Source organism: Ornithodoros turicata, chromosome 2 (genome assembly GCF_037126465.1).
Source record: "Ornithodoros turicata isolate Travis chromosome 2, ASM3712646v1, whole genome shotgun sequence".
Classification (NCBI taxonomy): Eukaryota; Metazoa; Arthropoda; class Arachnida; order Ixodida; family Argasidae; genus Ornithodoros; species Ornithodoros turicata.
The window spans coordinates 137,274,087-137,293,735 of NC_088202.1; the positions used below are offsets into that span (position 1 = coordinate 137,274,087).

Consider the following 19,649-nt stretch of genomic DNA (forward strand, 5'->3'; position numbering starts at 1 on the left):
GCCAGCTGCAGGAGTCGAACCCACATCTTCTGGATTGCCAATCTTTCAAGTGGCAGAAAGTCTTGCACCCCAACCACCTTGGGCTGTCACTGCCGCTCTCCTCGGTTTTCTCCGAGTCTCAGAATTCGTGAACTGCGTGTAACGTTGTCCTAGTGTTTATTCTCTTCGTTCTTTTTTTCCTTTTAATTTCGTTTTGTTTCTCGTTCCTTTTCCTTTCTTTTTTTTTCTTGTTTCTTTTCATTTCTTTTCTTTTTGTTGCTTTTTGTTTTTCTTTCCTTCCTTTGTTATGATTCTCTCCTTTTTCTTTTCCTTTCCCTTTCTTTTTTGATTCCCCTTTTTTTATTTTTCATTTTCCCCTTCCCCCCTTTTTCCTTTTTTCGGAATAGCAAGCCCCTCTTTGCCTGGTTAACCTTTCCTTTCTTTATTTCTTAATAAACATATCTCTCCCCCCCCCCCACACACACACACATATAAAAAAACTCTGAAGCTAACATAGGTACCGTAATGCACTGAGTTTCGTCGCTCAAGCAAGCAGTTACAGGTCCACACTTTTGTTGTTTTTTTGCGAAGTCCGAAGGAACACAGTGGCAACAGGCAATGCAGCTCTTCCACCCAGACGTGCTGTCCCCGCCACGACAATGCCCAATGAAATATACACACCGGCCGTCTCTATATAGTCGCGACAACAGTTGCGTCAATTTGTCTTCAAGCGGCTCGAAAATGAAACAAAAACAAAGGCAAATAAAAGAAAAAATGGTCTCTGATAAGACGTCAGTTTTAACTTTACGCCGCGGGATGTGTTGCCCCCCCTTGGGGTTTCCCGATACCCTGCGCTTTTGTCGCGATAGGCGCCTGCGCTCTCTTAGTTTTTTGCCGGTGTTACTTTTTTAATCGGAAGCGTCGTTTTCCAGGCCCCGAACAAAAGGGGACGAAAAACGGCTCGTTTTATTTTGAGCCGCCGATATTGACCGGAAGGAAATCACGGCGGCCCGGTGTGAAAATCGTTTAAAATAAAAGCGCCGAACGAAAAGATGGCGATGGATGACGTTAAATGTCGCGGCTTCGAACACCCTGCCAGACTGAATGGGGGGCGCTCTGAGCAAGCGCATTGAGGAAATAGAAAATAAAAATAAAAATACAGTGTCACGTGACAGGCTGAGGCGCAATTGATCGGGTTACGCCACTCTGCAGCCGTGTTCCCTCTTCTCTTTTTTTTTTTTTTGCTTGCGTTCGTTTCTCGTTTTGCTCTAAATGGTACGCGACAATACTGTACGTTACGTAAAGTTGTCACGTTTATTCTAGCTGGAATGTTACTCATCCGTTCACCTCTGTATATAAAATTGCAAAACCTGGTTGCCGAAGAGACAGTACAAAATTCCGAGCAGCTGTGCAACCTTTGGTACCCACAGCTGAAATACAGCAACAGCTACGTCGCGTTTGTGTTGCACAAACTCTGTGTTTGAGAGTTCTTAACACATAATATGTTAATATTTCGAAATCGTATATTTTACAAAATGCATTGCAACTCGAATCATGTACACAAGACAAGAACCTTCTTCGGCGGAACCGTCCTGGCGAAAAGCCTGGCGTATTGTGCTTTCCACTCCTACCACCTGCATCACCACACCTCACGTGATACCCAACGTCGCATCACACCACCTTCGCGCTTCGCCCATGACTCACCGCGATGCGATATCTTGGGACACACGGCGCATGCATGCTATCCGACTCTCAACTCCGCATAACAGCTGTCGCTGTAAAAGAGACGTACGCCAACTACTCGGTACACCTACCGAATCTCCAAAAATATAGGAGAGACAGAAAAAAAAAAAAAAATGAAGAGCTGATGTATTATTTGGTATGTATCGGAAAAAGAAAAGGAATAGAAAAAAAGTCACGACGAAAAGGTCAAAATGGCGGTTTCAGGATCTAGCATGACACTGAAGTAGGCACTAAGGAACACTAGCACACGCACACGCCGCGAAACCAGACACTCATGCATCGAGCTCAGTTGAATTGACATAGAAAGAAGAAAAGTTCGTGCTCTACCAATTCCCCCCCCCAAGAAAAAAAGAAAGAAAAAGGGAAATAAAGAAAGAAAAAGAAAAGAAACAAAAGGAAGAAAGAAAGCAACACAACAACAATGAAAACGGCCTTAGCGGCTGAACGTGATGGTTCGAATCCTACAACCGGCTGTGCTGTCTGAGGTTTTCCCTGGGCTTTCCAGACGAATGTCGGCACAGTTCCCCATGAAGTCGGCCCAGGACGCATACTACCCCCATCCCTGCCCCTTCCCGCCGTCCTCTCCACATGTTCGCGTCTGCACGCTGCTCATATAGCCACAGTTGCTTCGTGGCGCTAACCCGGAATAATAATAATAATAAAAAAAAGCAATTCCACAGACGAGCAATTCCTCACCGCTATCACGTGAAAGCGCTGCCCTCAAAATTACCGGAAGTTCCCGAGCAGACAACGCCTCATTAACACGCAGTATCCAAAAAAAAAACGTCCCCCAGTAACTGCATCGTGCAACAGCTGCCTGCAAGCAGAAGACAAGAGTCCCCGCTCGCACTCTCTCTCTTTTCGGACGGAAATCTACGAAATACAGAGGCCGTTATTAAGTATTGAGCGAAGTTTAGACGCAGTACGGGATCGGCAAAGTGGTGAATAATCCAGAAGGGCTGGAAATGGAATAGCTAAGCGTGTAGCTGCCGCGGCCGGGGGTCGAAGATACGAAAGCTAAACCAGCGGCGGCGCAAGATTAATTAGCCGCAGTGGCGATCGGGCCTGGATAATTGGCCGTGGCTGGCCGGCCGAGCTATATACACTATGCCCACTAATAGGTGCTTTCCATTAGTTTGAGTCGCATCAAATATGAATGGGGGGGGGCCCTACAGAAATATTCGTTAGAGAGTTAAAGCTCTCGTGAATGAGGAGTTTTATTCCTGTTTTGTGTAGGATGTTCGTTTGTCGATGGCTTGTTTGCACGTTGTAGCCGATCGAGGGCAAGGTACGCCTCCAAGGGCGATTGGTTAAGCGAGACAGTGTACTATTACGAATGAAGAAACACGCTAAACAGATATGACATTCGTGAAAGATATGAAATAAACACAAGCACTGGTCTCAAATATCGTGCACTGTAAACTGAAAAACACCCTTATGAGTATAAATGGCCTGTCCTATAACTCACACTACTTTTTACACCGTATGGTCTGGAACATCCTTTTTTGAGGGTGTATTTTGTGTAAAACACCCTTTGAAATGGTGCTTTTCCTTGAAAACTCCGTCTTTTGAACCCTTTATGCACCCTTTCATGAAGGTGTTTAACAATCTTACACCATCCTAAAAGGGTGTTTAAAGGGTGCAAAAGAAGGCATTTTCAAGCAAAAGCACCATTTCAAAGGGTGTTTTACACAGAATACATCTGTGTAAAACACACAGATGTTTGGTGTTCCTCTTGTACACCAAGAGGAACAAAAGGGGGTTTACACCATCCAAACTTACACCATCCAAAAAGGGGGTTTTACAGCCTCAAAAAAGGGTGTTCCAGACCATACGGTGTAAAAAGTAGTGTGAGTTATAGGACAGGCCATTTACACCAATAAGGGTGTTTTTCAGTTTAGAGTGTGGTTTAATTTAGGTTACACCCAACCGTGCGATTCTTTTTGCTTAATTCCAGGTAAAAGCGCTAAAAGGACGAGAACGAAGAAAAACAGGCGCCGGGCCGCCACACACAGGGCGCGCACTAACAACAAGAATTTGTTGACGCAGACTGGAACACTTAAAATTTCCAATTCCCTCGACGAAAGACTTAGCGAGACATTACTTACACAATCCGAACCTTTCTCTGTACTCAGAAAAAGCCTCCCGCACCTCGATCTCGCTCTCTTGCGACACGAAACCTTCCCCTTCTTAATTCTAAATAAATTATTGTTGTTGTTAGTGTGCACCCTGCACGCGTCGTGTGTTTTTCGCCCTTTCTCGTACTTTTTGTCGCTTTTACCTTTAGCGCTGTGCGAGTGCGACGCAAGTTCACTTTGGGTATAGCCACGTTATTTCCGAAAAAGTAACGCGCGCGCGCCTCGAGAACCCGAAGCACGAATTTGGGTTCCACGCACGCGCACTGACGACTTCCAATTTAATTGACACCCTAAAGGGGGGGGGGGGGGAGGGATATGTTTATTAGACGAAAAGGGAAAAAAAAACGGGGAAAGGTCAGCCAAACGGGACGTCGGCTTGCTATTCCAGAAATAAGAAATAATAATAAATATGTAAATAAAAAGAAAAGAGAATAATTAAAGAAAGAAAGTAAGAAAGAAATAAGAAGGAATAAGAAATAAATAAATAAATAAAGAAAATAAAGAAATAAGAAATAAAGAAGTAAGAAAAAGAAATAAATATAGAAAGAAAATTAAGAAATAAGAAATAAAGAAAAGGAAAAAGAACCCTAAAGGGCTCATTTCTAAAACTCCCCATTATCTACCTGACTCGCATACCCATCTCTTGGACTGCAGATTAAAATCAGCGCCAATAACTGCCTTATGCATAGATTCAAAATAGCTCAGTGCGAACTGTGACAGCCCCTTTAATTACGCTTTTCACCGCCAAATATTTGGTCCCATTATAGGGTGCCCCCGACATCAATGTCGAGGGAAAAAAAAAAAAAAAAGCGCCAATGCGTACCGTGACGTAATACAGCGGTTCGTGCGACAGCAGGTCAGAGACAAAGTGCGGCCTTGTGTGCCGCCGTTATTAATAGCATGTGTGGACAGACGGCCTTAGGACAAGATGGCAAACAACGGCGTCTCTTCTACTTCGTCAAAAGGGGCTCTATTCTCTTTGGGCAGAAGAAATACACTCCATCGGTCTGGTTTCGCTTCACTGGCGAGACAGCGATTCCAAGACAGACGCTGCAGGTAACGTTGCCTTTAGCTTGAGGAATGGATGACAGACATGCAACACGATACAAGAGAACATGCGTTTTTTGTGGGGCAACAAGAGAGATCTGGGGTGTTCTTCCTCGTCAAGGTTTTCATATGTTTATCAATAACTTCCTGCACTCTTAAAAAAAAAGAAAAAAGAAAAAGGTGTACTTTAACTCATTTCCTTGCCACATATATCAATCCCTTTTGGATAGTACAATTACTCTCAAAAAGGGAGTCGCTCTAACCCCCTACTGGAGAGTAATATTACTCTCTGGCAGGGAGTAAGGGAATAATATTACTCCCTTGAGGGAGTGAGGAGACTCCTTTGTTGAGAGTAATTGTACTATACAAAAGGGAGTTCTATATGCGGCATGAAAAAGGAGTTAAAGTACACCCCCTTTTTTTTTTTTAAGAGAGTGGCGACCACAGGTTTGCGGCTGACGCTTTAGAGTTATATTCTGTTTTCCAATGATCCTTGGTGCTTCTTTTTTGTTTTTGTTTTTTACATTTCACCCTCTTTGTGTTCTGTATGTACAGCCTAACCGCAAGAGGACACCTCAATTTTTCCGTGTTCACTTCATCTTCTTTCTAAAGTCTCAGATGTAATACGGCAGGTACTGCACCCCACCAGAGGTCAAACACTCCAATCGTTTATTTGTTGCTGTTTTCGGGTGTTTGCCCCGGGTTTTCCTTAAACCCTCTAAGGCAACTGTCGCCAAGGTTCCCCGCGAAGTCTACTAATGACGCATATGCTTCCTCGCCATGATGAGGCGTTAGATGCCATAATGACATGCAAAGTGCTCGGTAGATAACGACGTTACCGCCATCACCACTGCCCGTATGAACTCCGTAAACTAAATAATTTGGACCACCAGTGACCAGTGAGCACGATTACGTATTCACGACTATAGCTTCCGGGCAATTTCGCGGTCTGCTTTGCAATATACCGTATTTTCCGGTGTGTAACGCGCGCGTTGGTACAGTAAAAAAGTGTTCTGAAGGGGTTCTGCGCGTTATTTAACGGTGCGCGTTATACACGGAAATATTTTCCTGCAGAGTTCCTTTTTGAGGTCGGTGACGTACAAATTCTAGCCTCTTCGAGAGTGTGCTGTGGCTTTCTCCCATATCTCTTAGGGTCAATTGACAAAACCGGCGAAAGGGGAACTGAACTTCATGCTGCTGCTTAAGGACGCTATTCAGCAGTCAATAATCTGGAATTCATTTCAGAAGAATGGCGTGATTGAGAAGGGACGCGAAACGGAAAGCACTGAGGAGACTGAAGTACAAGTGAACCCTCGTTAATATGACTCCCGATAATCCGACATACGCGCTTTATGACCATACTCCTGGGGAACAATGCAGTGAAACCTCCGCAAATCTCCCCCGTTAATATGACAATTCCGCATTATGACCAAAATTTTCGCGAACGACCATGGTCATAATAACGAGGGTTCACTGTATATTATGACAGCGACGCTGTTGCGTCGGAGTTGATTTGACTAAATGTGCTTCAAATATAGCATATGCATATATGATACACCGCTTTGGTTTACTGTGTATACAGGTGACGCTACAGACGCTTGTAGCACCATTGCGGTGCGCGTTATACATCGAACATTTTTCAAATTCGGTCCGTTTTTAGGGGTGCGCGTTATACACGGGTGCGCGTTATACACCGGAAAATACGGTAATCGCAACGTTAAAGTAGACTGGATTAGATTTCGGCTTATACTTTCGGTTGTAGGAAGGGGAAGTATCCGATTCCCCCAGTGCTAGCACCTGAACAACAATACTTCTAAAGTATTTTCACACTGTTCTACAACGACAGAGCACTCTGCGCTTCGAATCGATGCTCGAGGCATTTCATGTTTTTCGAATCCGAAAGGCGCACCACAGCGTTCTATTTCGCAGAACCACAGCCGGCAATATCCCGAGTATTTCCGCCCCGTTTCGTGTTCTTTATGTAACGGTCGCTCTCGTAAAGCCGGATGAAAAACGTAGCACGTACAGGCATTTGACTCTACGCGTACAGCTTCGAAATCATTCCCGTTACGCCTCGGACGAATGACACCATTAAGTATTTGATATACGAACTGCCCAAGTATACTGCACATTTAAAAATAAAAGAGAAACATAAATGAGAACGTACGTCTGTTACCCGTCAGTCCTGGCGCATTCATCATTGACTGCGACTGGCAGTTAGAAAAAAACGTGCAACGAAGGAAACAGGAGGAAGCGAGTAAGAGTAACCGAAAAAGTGGAGTTGTTCCCTTCAGAGTGCAGCATCCAGGAAGTATAGCTGCGGTCCCGTCTTTCTTACCTTCATCCAGCCAGCCAATATGGTGGTTTGCTAAAGTAACCGGCATGACTCTTGAACGTGAGCGACGACAACGTTTAAATTATAGGCCAGCGAGGAAGGTGAACGCATGGAGTTCACGAAGTTCAAGGAAAATATACCTCCAATGGAAGTTGACACCTCTGATTACAGATTTCTTCCGTGAACGCCCGGCTCTGCCGATTGCGGCATACCGCGCCTGCGGGGAGACACTTTTGAAAGCGTCCCTAGATGTCCCAGAGAATGTCGCGGAGAACGCGTAACGGGTCTCGATCCAGCAGCCTTTCAATCTTGCCTCACGAACTAACCGCAACTACGGTGCGTGATGAGTTATTTCTTTTATTTATTTTTTATTTATTTATATTTATTTTCATTTCCGCAGAAATGTGGGCCAGGTACAAAAGGCATAAGCCTGACGAGGTACCTTGGCCAGGAAACAACAATAGCAGTAACAGAAATAACATGAATAACATGCATAACATAACATGACACGCAGTCGGTGTTATATAATTTTTAGGATTGTATTCAACATAAAATTTCCGGTTATTTTAACTACGAGTCATGATGTTATGATGCGCTTGCTCGGATGCACCGGTAGAATGAATATCGTCCCACCAAAGCCTTATCGAAGTACTGATCAAAGCTTGGTTCGTGCGGCTTAGGATAGCCAAACAGGTTCCACCAGCCATTTTCTTTTCGTCGCACGTTCCTAGTGCATTCGATCGCTATTTGCCCTGAATCAAGTTGAGTAGTAACAAAAGAGTCATCCGAAGCTGTGTAATTATACGCGTACATAGATATAAAAAGCCCAGTTATCCGACTATTCACGGCTCGCGGAAGATCTCGACACCAGTTTGAAGCTTGTTGAAACAGAAACGGAAAAAGAAACCGCCAAATTTAGAGTAGAATCGCTTTCCGTCCGACCACAGCGATAACCCGCGCATCCTTGTATGCGGAAAGGAATTTAAAGTCGAGCACAAAAGAGGATCACTCTCAACAGGGGACTGACAAAACCAGTCAGGTGGCACAGATGCTTATTTTTCGCCGACAGCCAGATTAATCACTTTACGTCAAGCGCAGCCATTTTGTCTACGGTCTCAGACGGAGCGTGTACATGTAGGAGCACACAAAGGAGCCATCTAGAACAATGGGAGGCCTCCATCACGCCGCGCCAAGGGCTAATTTTGGGGATACTGGCATCAGGTTACTTCCTTCGCGGTTCAACAGATTAACGACACCAAATTTCAACGCGCAAGTTTGGGCTCTGCGGATGGGCGACCAGTGCGTGCCAACGTGCAACCGTATAGAAGATATAGGACGACAATGGAGAGTTTTAGCAAATCGGATTTTGCAGCTCCCGATCGGCAACAAATACGGTGATTTTCGAACCGATCGTATCCGGGGCAACACCGGGCACTTTTATAGCGAATTCGGGTGGTCATTTCGTAGCAACACGGCCGAGCGCTCGGAAATTGCTAGGTCGGCGACCGAGCTGGATCACGTGACCGTTGCCACCCGAACATGATTGCTAGGAACCTAGCGTTTTTAGGCACTTGGATCACGCTAGGGGTGTCGCGGTCGCCCGTCTTCGAGTTCTGTCGTCTGCTAAACCACGTGATTTCAACATGCGGGCCAATGAGGGCACTCGCCACCGTTGCAGTGCGGATGTGACGACACCGGATACAGTTGAGCAATCTGCTGCTCGATCGTTTTGAGACCGGACAAAAAAAAAGTGCTAGCTGGCAAATTCCGAGCGCTTGGAAAGCGCCACGCCAACATGCGAGATTTGCTTCATTTTGACCAAGCGAACATGACTGCTCGAGATCTGGCAAAAAGATTTGCTACGAAATGACCACCCGAATTCGCCATTAGTAAACCGGAGTGAACCGGAGACGCGCTCACCGGGGGCGAAGGGTAAGACGCGTCTCTGAGATGCGCGATGAACAAAATATAGAATATAATGGTTTTCCTTCCCAAATTTTTTTGTGGACGACCTATCGAATGGATTTTTGTTCTGGAAACGGCATTGGTATCCCGAATTGCGAGAGGAGGAGCTCTGCCCTTTCTTTTATGCATCTCGTTGTGAAGGTTTTACCGGAAACAATGTTTACCACTTCCGTAATGGAAGCCCATTTCGCCAGAGACTCATAAGGATTCTCCGCGAGCACCTCGCGGAGTAGATGTAAATCGTCGGCGATTGTAAATCGCTTTCTAGCAGGTGCGACCGTAGCAGACGACACAGCCATGCTGAAGATTGCTACCGTAAACGGCTCTGGTAATGGCGGCTAGCGAGCGGAGCTCCGGCGACGGCCGGAGAGATACGGTGAGGGTGACGTCATCTGAGCATGCGCAGTTGCGTGCCCGCCTCGACGGCAATCTACCGTGCGGGAGGACGCACTTTGCTAAAAACTCTCTAATAGTGATATAGAATATATATAGTATACATACATAGTATATATATATATATATATATATAGTATACCGATAAGGTTCACGCAAGTGTCTGAGTGTCACGCAAGTCAAAGATCCTCTCAGAGCATATAAGAAGAATGCAGGCAAGATGTATTCCAGATGCGTTCTGGAAATAAATAAAATCAAATAAATAAATAAAATAAAGTAAAACACGCAAGCGGGTGTACGTTATGTCGTTGGCAACATCGAGTTTGGAGAGATGTGCACACGGAGAGAGGACAACATGAAGAAGTATAAGTATGCACCGTGGGCCGAACTCAATCGGGAGGCACTCAGCCGACATTCGTCTGAAAAGTCTGGCGGAAGATCCGTCAAGACAGCCCAGGCAGCACCCAGTCGTTAGGAACCATAGGGGCTACCACAAGAGAGCTGGCCTTAAAGTAGCACAGAAGTCATTTTTAACACCCAGTTTTCTTCTTATAAAACTGTTAAGTTTGCCAGTAAGATGCACCATGCGAAGTAATTTACACCACCGAGTCATAATTATCGCGGAAATTGAATTTAAAATACGCCGCAAAAAGCGACCGTGCGCAACGGTGGTGAAGAGCAGTACCAGCCTGTGATCTGCCTGGAACCTCGCGCTGACGCTATAAGGAGAACGCTCGCTGATTGGCCTAGAAAAATGTTGTCTGCTACTCCGCTGTCGTCTGCTACTCGGCTGTTCGGGGTTCTGATAAAGCCTTTCTCCTTGCTCGGTAATGCTTCGGCCGCTCCTTCTATCCCCAATTCTCCGGGAAAACTGGCAAAACAGGTTTACGGCGGCAAAGGGACAATGCGCTGACCCCCACTGATCGGCAAACCAGAACGAGTCTCCTTATGCCGTCATCGGTGACGTGCCATCATACCTCCTCATCCTCGTTATAGCTGGAGTGGCGAGTTAAGGGTGAAGGCGCGGAGCTACGTTTATGTAGGTTTTTTTCTGGGAAACAAATTGCACACATCAAAACCTTTCGCGCTATTCGGTATAATGACACACACACTCTCATCAGATGTCTTAATCTGAATTTTTTTTGGATGGCCCTCTGTACTCCTTTAAAGGGAGACTGCGCATCAAAAACGTGTTGAGGTAACAGTGTGACATCAATCCGTACCGTATGATATTTCAGTGAATACAATTTCACATCCCCAAGTGGCCCAGATGATTAGAAAGTGAAGATTTTCCTTTTCAGTGATTAGGCGCTCCTGCGTGGAAAAGCAGTCCAGCAACACTGTGCTTCACCTCACCGGTATTCCTCGCGTACGACTTTCTGTAGGTTTTGTTGCTACCGCTGGCGAATATTTTAGAACGAAATCGAGGAAGCAGACGACTGGTCATCCACGCGACACGAAGAAGTTACAAAGCGCGTGCCCGAAAAACAGCCGGTGGCCCACACGAGAATACCGGTGACGTCACGCATGGTACAGAAGGTAGTAGAGGGAACCTTCGGAAGTTTCGTTTTCGTTTTGAGCTTCCCAGCTCTTTTTGGCAACTAACGAGTTCCCGATTGCCAAAACCAACTGTATTTCTCATTTCAGAAGAATGTATCTAACTTATTTGCACAGCCATTATAATAGTTTCGGATTATCCCGGAGTCTCCCTTAAACTGTGGTCTCGTGACCTCAATGGTTAATCTGCCTAGTTGTTGGCACCAAGTATAATTCCAAAGAATGCTGCCATAAGCTTTACCGGAGACGAGCTATTTCATCGCGGCCTGTATACTGCCATGAAAGGCAGCATGCTAAGGCAATCGCGTTCCATATTAGAGTAGCATCGAGAACAGCTCCCATACGGCGTTCCCATATACTCAACGACACCCATTTTGAGAGCATACACAACCACTTTCCAGCAGTGTGCAGTACACACACTTAAGGCACCAACTCGCCCCGAAACGCTTAACAGCCCCCTACATACATAACGTACGCGCGTCCCGGCGATGTTAATAGCCCACCGTTACATTTCACGTGGGACACGACCTGGACCAGATGCGCACATCACGAAGGTCCATAAAGTGACGCGAGGTTTCATAAATTCACGTAAGATGCCCGTTTTTCTAAGGAACGAACGTACCCGGGTGTCGTTGCTCACTGTTTTGTGGGACTCCCGCGCTACAACCGTCATTACTTAGTCATCAAGGCTGGCAGGTTTCTCATAAAAGGAGCCGTAATAAACGTTTGCGCGCATACTGAATACTGCAAGGCGAGCAGACTACTTTTCAACATTACGCGCTACTGGGCTGCCGCTTAAACTTTGATGCTGCTGCATCAAGTCGGTGGGACTCGTCATTCTAAATTATCAACTCTGCCCGTCGTGCCTGCTGTTAAAACGTCGCCGGGAGTTGGGGAGGAGGCGGAAGGCCGTGCGGTGGTGGCCGCCCTTCCTAATCGGATTTGGCTTAACTATCGCTCCCGTCCGTACACTGTTATTCAGTTCGTAGTTTCCCACTGTTGAGCGAGGGATTCTCCGATTAAAAGCTGTTTTAAACATGTTTGAACAGTGAAAGCGTTTACGGACACTACAGTCCCAAAAGGGCGTGACGTCCAGTTTCAATGGATCCCTGGCCACTGTGGCGGGGAATACAGCGGGGAAATGGTACAAGGTTGACCTTGAGCTATGTTTCCGAGTTCCTCCAGCCCCCCCATCCTCAGCAAACTCTCCTGCGTAGGCTACAACGGAATGTCCCGTACAATGCTCGACTGTGATACTCAAAACTCTTAAAACCTCTCTCCCCCTATAGCTGTAGCGAATGCGTCGTTGCGGAAGACACAACAACAACAACTTTATTGTGAGATGATGAACGGGGAGTTTCATCGCCAGGGGCGATGCTCTACCCCATTGCTGGTGGTGATGCGGGGAATGAAATAATGAGCCCCTGCACAATAACGATCGAAGTCCTATGGTATCCAGAAAGGTCAAGAGAGCTTTGAGGGCAGAGCGTTTGTGGGCTGGATGTGGCCAGGGACCAAGCAATTTTGTGAGAAAGGGGGGGGGGGGTAGCGAGAGTCCAGCTCGTGAAGGGATCCGGAGAGCACGGTTCGGAAAGGTTGGCATGCGGAAGACACGTAGAGAGCATATGCGTACTCATCGTGTGTTCCAAGTACGCCGAAAGTGTCTTCAAGTGGCTTGGGCTCCTCTGAGCGACTTATCTCTGGGATAAGGAAGGTTGGCTAACGCCTACGCGCCTGGTCAGGCCAACGCCTGGTCCCCGATCTATAGGAGATTGGCCAACGCAGCTGTACCAAGTGGCCGTATTGCAAGCACTGGGGCGATTTCTTGAAGGAATCCGACTGGTAGACATTCACTCGGCGGGTGTTCCCCACCGGGGATTCACATCGGTTGAGCTTTCGCACTCTCCTAGTAACTACCGTCCTCCTTCCTCATATTGAGGTCTCTTACACAGACTATGACTATATAGACAGCAATGGCTACAAGGCGACGGGAACTCCTCATTGCTCCATCTAGTAGGCCCGGAACTGAAATTTAGAGTTCCGTTCACGTTACCTCGGTCTATCCAGACGCTCTTGCACAGGTTCCGTCTGAACGTTCCGAACGGGCGCCAATCTGTCCATAAAACTGGGAAGGCTGATTCAGCAAACTGTACATTTTGTGCAGCCGTGGAGGACGCTGAGCACGTTCTCGTGCAGTGTTCTATAGATGCACACCTCAAAGAGCTACCATGAAATCTGCTCTCGACCTACTGGACAACCGCAACCTTGACCTCGTAAAAGTGCTGGGTCCTTGACCATCTGACAAGAGAGATGCTGCCTTGTCAGCTCTTGCGACATTTATTCAGAGCAGTGCGTTGCGGGTCAGTCTATTAGGACCGTGTGATTCATTGTGCGCCGCGTTGACCGACGATTTGGCCTCTGGCCGATATTTATCGCGAAAGCGCCGGGTTTTTCTTTTATTTTTTTTCCTTTGGGAGGGAGGGGGGAGGGAGGGTCTGTTTATGGCAGTAGCAGAATTTGTTGTGTGATGAATTTATTTAATCTCTCCCAATTATTTTTCTTCGCCAACATCAACATCAACCTTCCTCCTCTTTCTTTTCTTTTCTTGTTTTATTCTGATTTTGTTATCTAATGTAATGTACGTGCATCAGCGTGGCCAGTCGACATTGTCGCGACTTCTTCGTTTTTCTTCTTCCCATCGTTATCACCAAAAGTTGCTTTTTGCACGTGGGTGGCACGTGCGAGGGATAAGATAAGGGATAAGATAAGGGACGTAAGATCGTAATGCTTTCGCGTTTGGAGCTGCCAAGGAAGTGAAGTTGAACGCGCTGTTGCAGAGAGGTGGTCTTTTTCTGAAAACTAGATCGGGCGCGTTCGATGGGCTTGACTGGTGGCCGGCGTAACTCTTCCACTCGTAAAATTGTGAATGACACTTTTACTACAATGCATTTCAAAGATTGCATTCAGTTTTTCCTTTGCATGTACACTCCTACTAGCTTATAGTAGTCTGTTTGTTTTTGTCAGATTTCCCCAAGGCATTTTTCTTAAATCTGTTTAACGGCAGGCTTAAAAATTTTAAGCATTCATTATTTGCTATTACTTCTCTCAAAGTTTCGCCCAAATTCCTTCGTATAATTATGCTCCTAAGATGGACGGTTTGAGAACGCGAAGTCGAAAAAAAAAACATAAATAGACGAGCCTTGCATTCGATTGTCGTCGTGCGTCCTTCAGATATTCCCATATTTTCCACGGCGAGAACTCATCCGAAGAGAACCCCCAACCCTCCCCTCCCCTCCCACTCATTTTCCCCGCCGCTATCAAGATGCCTATCACACTCACTCGCTTTCATCTTCGCTCACAATCTAAATGGCACGGCTGTATACGCCATTGGGGCATCGCGTCCTCCCCGGTAAACTCCCGAGGAGCGTCCCTTTATCTCTGTCCTGCGGAATCCAGCCAATCCACGAAGGCATAACGAGCGCCGCTGGGACCGCGTGCAATCCGCGGCCGCGATACAAACGTGGGAAAACCGTACAGATTCCACTGGCGATTTCGGAGCTGTCGGACTCTTCACCGATTGGCGAATTTTAAGTCGGAATGAAAAGGCGGCACGTACAGTTGTGCGGGGAATGCGATAGGGAACGCAACGTATTATCGGGCAGACGCAGAGGTAGGCAGACCGAGACGCCACATAATGGAAGACGGTGCACCGCTACAGCCAGGCGTAGATTTGCATGGAGTAAAATAGACCGTGAAGTGACGAAGGCAGAATGAATGGAAATGGCTGGGCGATCAATTAGCTCCGTGGCTCGAACATTAGTGTACCCTACTTCTTCCGGTTTGAATTTTTTTTTTTAAATTGCGGACTAATCTCCGAAGGAACGTACAAGTTTAATGTCGTATATATATGCAACGTATATACCCGGTTTCACCAATGCCGATTAACATTTGAACTGAGATCAACGGTCCCTTAACTTGAATTTAACGCTTACTCTGCTTCGCTAAAGGGAGTTATTGTCACTGGAACGTTCATCCCGTCACCAACTCACGTTTGTAAAAAAAAAAGAAAAAAAATTGCGCGGTAACTTCAAGTTTTAGCAACCCTTTGTCTTTGTTCAAAGTTAACCAGCGTTGGTGAAACCAGGCCATACTCTGCAATTGTGCTGTACAATGTTTGCGCAAGAGAGAGAGAGAGAGAAAAAAAAGAGAGCTGGATCACACTGTGCGCGGATTTAGAATGACGTAAGTATTTGTGGTCATGCCATTGGTGACGCGGTGGGGATGTCCGACAGGGAATTTTCATCACCAGTGATTCCTATAACAGAAAGCGGAATTTGCCGATGACGAAGTCTCGAAAAGCGCGTCCGACTTGAATTATGAACGATCAGTCGATCATGTTATTTTGTGCCTGCTCTGCACGGTGATCGGGATTCCAGTAAGGTACGACACACAGAGCGGCTTTTAAGTTTTTTTACTGAACATGGAATGTGACCTTTGAGACGTGCACTTTCCTGCGCGACCTTTGAGACGTGTGTTACAGGATTTATCCTATATGTACCAGAAACCAAAAGATGATTGCGCTGTACAAACACGTTATATGTCATACAAAACACTTTTCGCAAACGTTTTCATGAAACCTTACTTGTCCAGGGAACATTCCACAAGGGATTATTTCTCTGTATTGTAGCACAAAAGTACACAGAGGTCGAGATTGTTTGTTTTAACGGCTGTCTCGAGCCTCAACGCGACGATAAAGATACACATTGTGGGAAAACTTTTGCTATTGTTGTCTGCATTTTCGCTCGCTGTGTCTTACTTGGCGACGGAACGGACGGGCTGACGCCCCGAGGTTGTGGGAACACAGGTTTCCACAATTGGCGCCCAACGTGGGGCGCCAATTGTTAATTTAATAGCGCTCCTCAATAGAAGTGAGGCACGGCTCGCCGTCAGACAGGCTCGAGTTCTGCGACGGAAGATTCCCAGAAAAGCGTCCCCGTTCGAGCATGAGGGGTGTCATCGCGGAGGAGGTAACCGCAGAAAGAATGCGATAGAACCGACCTTGACACGAAGAAGGCACTCGATAAAGCAGAGTAATTGGGCCTTACCTGAGGCGCGGCGGCGTAGAACGAGACAAAGCCGAAGGGAAACAGCGCTCAGGTGGGGAATATGAAACACAGGAGAATCGGTCGTCCCGCTTCACTCGGCCATTCCTAAAACGGGAGAAGATAAAATAAACATCACTCTTCTAATATCTCATGATCTACATTCACAAGGGACAGTTCAATTAAGGATCGAAGTAAGTGAAGTGATAATTAACCGTGTATTCACACGAGCGACATTCCCCCAGAAGCGGAAGATGCGGAAAGCGTCATAGCTTTCTGCTGTCAGGTGAACGCGAGCGCACAACATCGTGTCTTCATGTACGCTGCTAACCGTGGGGAATATCCTGCGCCACAAGCACAAGATATTCCGTAGCAGACGACAGGAAAAGACGCTGACGGCGTCGTCTGTTAAGTGTCGTCTGCTTAAATACGCAGTACGCCACGTCCGATATTCTGTACCGTGCGAATGCTCACATAACACGTAACGGAACTTCGGCACTGTAAGCAGTATTTTCGCTTTTTCTTCTGCTAGAATCTTCCGTGAGTATGTCGCTCGTGTGAATACACGGATAATAAACTAAATAGAGAAACGAAAAAGAAGACGGCAGACATGGTCGCGTCTCACATATGTCAGATGGTTAGCCACAGCAGAGTCAGCCAGTCAAAGTACATTCACCCCCGACTAGACGCCCCGACATCACCCCGCACAAAACGCCTGCAAGGCATGGAAGTGTTCGGTCGGAGGTCAGTACCTTTGCCGCGCCAAAAGGTCGGCTGTCCGCATTCGAGCTAAGGTGCCGGGAGGTGCCGCCGATATCGCCCAGAGAACAATATGATATGCTCTGTGTCCTCTACAGACCCACAAATTCCGAAGCTAAGGAAGTCTACCTTCCTAAGCACGTCTATGTTATTAGTGAACACGACAGTTAGCGGACAAGAACATGACACTGATACTCTTGTGAGTTGAGCCTCCGTGTCAAGTTCTTGTCCGCTGACCCTCATCCTGTCCTTAGACTCAGGGAAATGTTGTTCACTTCGTCTACGCACCAGCTCGCTTGTCTTCTATTTTGTTCTTCTATGTTATTACTTGTACGTGATGCAGGTGAACAAACATCTTCGACATGCTGACGAGTTGACGCATCTCTAAAGCAACGATCCCACGGAAATTCTCCACTGGGCTGGTATCACTGCGCGGGAGTTCCGGAGGACAACATGGTCCTTCCAGCGCGGACACACTGTACACGCGAATACCTAAACTGCGCTGCCTTCCTTTTGCTTCATGCAGGTCTCTCTTTGCGCACGTTCTGCGTCGTTCTCCTCGTTTTTAAACACGAGCATTCGTCCCTTGAACAGTTGGAGAGAGCCTTAGAGGATGCTGAAAAACACAAACCCCCTCAGAGCCGACTCTTGCTGCTCGAGCCTTTAAAGTTCAACACGATGCATTTTGTCCAATGAAATTCAGAGTTGATTATCCGATGACAAGTGTTAGGCATTCTTTAGCCTTCAAAGTCGACGCTGCCATGAGGCAGTAGCTTCATTCACGACGGAAAATATAATAATTAGTGTCGCTTCGCTCGTTTCCAAGGGAACAAACAAAACCATCGATGCGCCACCGGAAAACGCCCACTGTTTTGTTCAAACGCATATTACGTAACACACGCGAGGTGATCGAAGTTCGCGCGGAAATGCGAGGTCGCTGGGAGCCGCTGTTTCAAAGTGACGTTCGACTTTTCGAGTTTCAAAGTGACGTTCGACTTTTCGAGTTCGAGTGACGTTTGACGTTCGACGGTGACTGGGTATCACCTCTCTCTCTAACGCTTCATAGCAAAGGAGCCACGCAAAAATTCTCCAGAAAATTTTGAATTTTCTGCGGAGAATGGTTCTCAATGACTTTCATCTGAAACATACGCGATTTCTGTCACATTGCGTTCCACACGGGCCCAGTCTACAGACAAAAATAGTGGCGAGAGGCCGCACCTTCCTTCCCCTTAATAGCGACACCTGACGTCACTTGCATTGACTGCCCCTTTCCAAGTTAGTCCGCCAATGAGAAAGATAACCTGCTTCTGACGCGACGTCTAGTTTCTATACATCGCGTCGGCGCCGGTGTTAGAACATGGAAGCAGAATACCAGCAACCCGCGGTGTAGGATAGTTGCTATTAGTAATTAACTTCGTTATTGTAACCAATGTATGGTTCATACCCCGAGGGTGAATGTATTAAGAGCTCAGGAACGCATTAAACATCCTTCCAGAGGACGACTTTTTCACGGTCTCTCTACCTTGTATTTACACGACCGATGTTCCTAGGATACTCTGGTTCTGGTTCTTTTATTTAACACTATTTCTGTTTACAAGACTCCAGCGGACAAGGCAATACTCAAGCGGAAGATGCGTAAAACGTCATAACTTTCTGCTGCTACGTAAGCGCCAGCGCTCAACGTAATGCTTTTTGATGTACTGTTGAGGTGAAGAATACGCCAGGACTGTTTGTTTCTGCGCATGGAAGCGGGCAAGATTTGGAGAAACCACGTGACTCACAAGGCAGCAATAAGGGGATACGTATTCGTAGACCGGCATGGGTCCACCGCAGAACCCACGTGCGCCTCAACCTGGATATGTTATCCCCTTTGTTTGGGACAGAGGTAAATGTGGTTGCTCCACGGGCAATAGGGGAGAGAGGCAAATGCTGCGCCAATGCCAATTAGATACAGAAGTCCTGCTTCATGCCTCCTCTCACTCCTTCGCACGTCCGCCAATCGCAGAAGCCAGCCAATCTGTCAACCAATCGGCGCAAACGATTTTGAAACACAGGCTTTCTCTGGCTACCACGGGCTGCCCATGCGGCTGATGGCGGCACGTCTCCATAACTACGGCAGCTGAACGCGTGGTCGTGATGAGCTACGACCGCTGAAAGCAACGTCGTGATTGGCGGACCTTTTAATGTTACGTCACGTCGCTCGAGCGATCAGACGTTCTCTTTAGGTGGTGCTGGCTGCGCAGACAGCTGACCGACTTGCATATCGTATATGCCGCGGCGCAGCCACAAGATATTAGGGAGTTTTAGAATAGCGGGCTCAGGAGCTTTGTGTGCGCGAGAAATAGCGTTATCGCAGCTTTGCTCAGCATGCCCAGAACGCAAACTCAGCTTTTGCGTTTTGCGCGAGCTTTCTATTTACTGGAAATTGCGAAGCCATGCAGAGCTGGTTTTGCGGCTCTGCGTTGCTCTCGCGGCCGACGAGAAGCGGCGTGAGCATTCCGTCGTCTGGTAAAGGTCGCAAAGTAATTCACAAGAAAGCAATGAGTTGTCTTGCGATAGCATGTTCTTTTTTTTTTTTCTTAGTATGACCAACAAAGCATGGTTAGAACAAGTGATTCCTCCGTGTTTTTG

General features: G+C 46.8%; 1 protein-coding gene across 3 annotated transcripts in view; it reads right to left on the reverse strand.

Annotated features, from left to right (window-relative positions):
- The window catches only part of LOC135386211 (poly(rC)-binding protein 3-like), a 286,711-nt gene that overhangs the window by 91,784 nt on the left and 175,278 nt on the right, over positions 1-19,649 (reverse strand). For all 3 annotated transcript variants that reach the window (XM_064616010.1, XM_064616009.1, XM_064616011.1), the window contains one exon: positions 16,263-16,367. The gene's annotated coding sequence lies outside the window, so the exon portion shown is untranslated. The remainder of the gene's footprint in view (positions 1-16,262; positions 16,368-19,649) is intronic.